The sequence below is a fragment of the Chrysochloris asiatica genome, unplaced genomic scaffold (genome assembly GCF_000296735.1).
Source record: "Chrysochloris asiatica unplaced genomic scaffold, ChrAsi1.0 scaffold02189, whole genome shotgun sequence".
NCBI classification, from domain to species: domain Eukaryota; kingdom Metazoa; phylum Chordata; class Mammalia; order Afrosoricida; family Chrysochloridae; genus Chrysochloris; species Chrysochloris asiatica.
This window is the reverse complement of record NW_006410707.1, coordinates 1-4,352: the sequence shown is the minus strand read 5'-3', so window position 1 is coordinate 4,352 and position 4,352 is coordinate 1. Positions and strand designations below refer to the sequence as shown.

At 41.3% G+C, this 4,352-nt stretch overlaps 1 pseudogene; it reads left to right on the top strand.

Annotated features, from left to right (window-relative positions):
- The first annotated feature begins 479 nt into the window (after nucleotides 1-479).
- On the top strand, nucleotides 480-741 carry LOC102842491 (annotated as a pseudogene).
- The last annotated feature ends 3,611 nt before the right edge of the window (nucleotides 742-4,352 follow it).

Here is a 4,352-nt window from a genome sequence, read left to right as displayed (position 1 = left end):
CTGCTATGAGTCAGAACCAACTTGACGGCACCTAACAACAATCGTAACTACTTTGTACAGTTGGTCAGAAGGAACCAGACCCTGGAAAAAGGACATCATGCTTGGTAAAGTAAGGGACCAAGGAAACAAAGCCAGAGCTCCCAATGATATGGACTCAAGTGTAGCAATGATTATGAGGGTGGCTTAGCAGTGTTACCTTCTGTTGTAATAGGGTTACTTTGTGTCCTAACCAACTTCACAGCATCTAACATCAACAACAAAGGACAAGATATTAATGATGCAGGAAGAATCAACGGAAAATGGAAGGAATATACAGAGTCACTGTATCAAAAAGAATTGGTTGATGTTCAACCATTTCAGGAGGTAGCATATGATCAAGAACTAATGGTACTGGATGGCACAACCAACCAGGCTTGAGCCACTCTAACCCCTCCCCCAGGAGACCGCTGCAATCGGCCCCTGTGTGCTCCCTGGGAACCATGTGAGACCAAAAGGCCATGATCAAAAATGCTGACATGTCAGAGGAGATGCGACAGGACTCGGTGGAGTGCCACTATGCAGGCGCTGGAGAAATACAACATCAAGAAGGACATCGCGGCCCACATCAAGGAGTTTGGCAAGAAGTACAACCCCACCTGGCACTGCATCGTGCGGAGAAACTTCGATAGTTATGTGACACATGCAACTAAGCACTTCTACTTCTACCTGGGCCAAGTGGCCATTCTGCTCAAATCTGGTTAAAGCATGGGCTGTGCCCACACACCCAGTGATCCATCCACAACCACGTACTGCAGCCTCAATTCCAAATACCAGAGACTGAAATTGTTAGCCTTGTTAAGTAAACACCTCCATCTTTGAACATTCATTGTGTTATTTTGTAGAGGCCTTCACTGTTCTAGTTAGCTGTGGTTATAAAACAATTAGCAAAACGGCTTACATTTGTATTTTCTATTCCATACTTTTCCCCTGCCTTGTTTTTTCTTTTCTTACAATTCATTCCTTTCAAAACAAATAACACATCTGTTGGAAATTAAAAAGAACTAATGGTATTGAAATAAATCCAAAACTACACTAAAGGTATTGGTAAAAACCAAAGTTACAAGAACTGATGAAATACAAATTGAAATGTTTCAACAAATTGATGCAGTGCTGGAGGTGCTCATTAGTCTATGCCAGGCATGGGGAACCTTTCTCTGACAAAATTTGTAACATCACTCACAGGCCATACAAAATTATCACCTTAAAATGAGTCTGCTATATTTAGTCAAACATTTAATTAACTCATATCCAATGGAGTCCTGGTGTGGCACTGTGGGTTAATGTGCCAGTCTGCAAAGCCATTTGAACTGCAAGGTTGGTGGTTCAAGCTTACTAGTCGCTCCTCGGAAGCCCTGTATAGGGTTGCTATGGGTTGGATCCAACTTGACAGCACTTAACAACAACCACCAATGTGATGGAGTCCTGGAGTGGCACTGTAGGATCAGCACTGGACTGCGAACCACAAGGTCAGCAGAACCCACCACAAGAACCCACCAGCTGCTCATTGGAAATCCTATATAGGTCGCTATGGATCAGAACAAACTCAATAGCACTTAACAACAATGTGATGGCTGGAACTGCGGTTGTATTGGCAGAGCCAGACCAAATGATTTCAAGGGTCTTATACGGCACACAGGCCAGACATTCCCCACTCCTGGTCTATGTCAAGAAATTTGGAAGACTGCTACCTGTCCAACCAATAGGAAGAAATCTATACCTGTACCCATTCCAAAGAAAGGACATCTACCAGAATGTGTAAATTATAAAAAATATCATTAATATCACATGCAAGTAAAATTCTGCTGAAAGTAATTTAAAAAGGGTTACAGCAGTACATTGACTGGGAACTGTCAGAAATTCAAGCCAGATTCAGAGGAGGACAGAGACTAGGGATATCATTGCTGATGTCAGATAGATGTTTACCAAAAGCAGAGAACACCAGAAAGATGTTTACTTACGTTTTATTAACTTTGCAGGCATTTGACTGTATGAATCATAACAGCTTATGGAAAACATTATAAATAATGGGAAATTCAAAACATTTAATTGTGCTCATGTGGAACCTTGTACATAGAATGTTGTTGTTGTTGTGATGTGCCGTGGAGTTGGTTCTGACTCATAGCGACCCTGCACAGGGTTTCCAAGGCTGTAAATCTTTACGGGAGCAGAAAGCCTCATCTTGCTCCTGCAGAACAGCTGGTAGTTTTGAACTGTTGACCCTGAGGTTTGCAGCCCGAGTCATAACTACTACTCTAACAGATCTCTTGTACATAGAATAAGAGGTAGTTATTCAAAAGAATAAGTTATTATTATCTAGTTTAAAATTAGGAAAGGTGTGCTATCATCCTTTCACCACACTTATTCAATCTGTATGCTGAGCAACCATTTTTGAGATATTGGGCTATATGAAAAACAAGGCAACATCAGGATTGGAAGGAGGTTCATTTAAAATCTGAGATATGTAGATGACACAACCTGAAAGCGAAGAGGACTTAAACCACTTACTAATGAAAATCATAGACTACAGTCTTCAATGTGGATTACACCTCAAGGTAAAAAAGACAACAATTCTCACAACTAAGTCAGTAAGTATCATCATAATAAATGGAAAAAAGATTGAAGTTGTCAGGAAGTAATTGTACTTGAATTCATAATGAATGCTCATGGAAGCAACAGCCAAGAAATCAAATGACATATTGTGTTGGGCTTTGGGCAAATCTGCTGCAAAAGACCTCTTAAAAGTATTAGAAAACAAAGATATCACTTTGAATACTAAGGTGTGCCTTACTCAAACCGTGTCATTTTCAATAGACTCATATGCATGTGAAAGCTAAAACAATGAATAAGGAAGACTGAGCATAAAGTGATCCATTTGAATTATGGTGTTGGTAAAGAATATTGAATATATCATGGATGGACAGATGGAACATATCTGTCATAGAAGTATAGCCACAATGCTCCTTAGAAGCAAAGATGGCAAGATGTTGTCTCAGGTGCTTTGGACATGCTATCAGGATTGGCACAGTGGCTACAACAATGGGCTCAAACACAGCAGCCATAGTGAGGATGGCACTAGGCTGGATGGTGCTTCCCTCTACTGTTTATAGGGTTGGTATCAACTGGGGCCAACTGAATGTCACCTAACAACAGTAAAATATTGTTTAGCCTTGTGCTGAATTTAGTAGGAAAACCAATTACCCTTAGGAGATTCCAACTCATAGCAATCCATATATGTCAGTGTAGCTCCGTGCTCCATAAGGTCTTCAGTGGCTGATATTTGGTGAAGTAAATCAACAGACCTTTCTCTTAAGGCAGCTATGGGTGGGGTTAAACCTTTAGGCTAGCAACTGAGAATTTAGCCTTTTGCACTACGCAGGAATTCCAGAAGAAAACAAAAATCAAACCCACTGCCATTTAGTTGATTCCAACTCACAGAGACCCAATAAAGAGTTACTGGGACTGTAAATCTTTATGGGAACAGACAGCCATTTCCAGAGAGTGACTGACCAGTTTAAACCACTGATCTTGCAGTAAGCAGCCCAAAACCTAACCCATAATGCCACCAGAGCTCCAGGCATCTTCAAATTATGCTGTAGCTTGTGTTCCCTTGAAAGGAGCGGTTGGAACAAAGGTTTCTGTAGAGTTGGTTGGTTAGTTGGAAGATTCCAATTGGCAGGAGTAAAATATGGGGTAGTGGAACACAGAAAGGCAGTAGACCTCATTCACGGACATGTTATGGAGGCAGTTACCAAGTGATTGGGAGCTCACTCTGTGGAACTGTCTCCAACACATTTTGAAATTGATCTCAGGACTATAAACCTATGGGAAGAGGGAAGCATTTCTTCATCCCTGGTCAATTCTCTCACCTTTTCTGTTTTGCCATAGGTACACATGTCCCAGGGATAAGAAGGAGGCCCAATGCAAAGTGTTGTTTTGAGAAAGACTGATTATGTGGAAGTGGAGGCTTGGCACAGCTTAATTTAAGTGTGAGGTAGAGAGAATTTGGAGGGGGGCACTCAAGTATCTAGTACAGACAATAAAGTCTCAGAGTGAAAGGTTTAGACTTGGAGCTGTTAGTGGTTGAACAGTGGTTTAAGGACACACAGGGAGAAAGAATCTGGTAATTCTTTCAACTCACACTAAAACAAATTTTTATTAAAATTGACACTACACCTATGAATGCAGTTGCTCAAAAGAGGGAACAAATCTTTACAGCGAGGATCATTCCCAGCCCCTCCATACACAGAGTAGACAGGGATGGACAACTTGGACACTGGCTACCCAAAATGGGGAGGCTACAAAGGCAAGAAGTG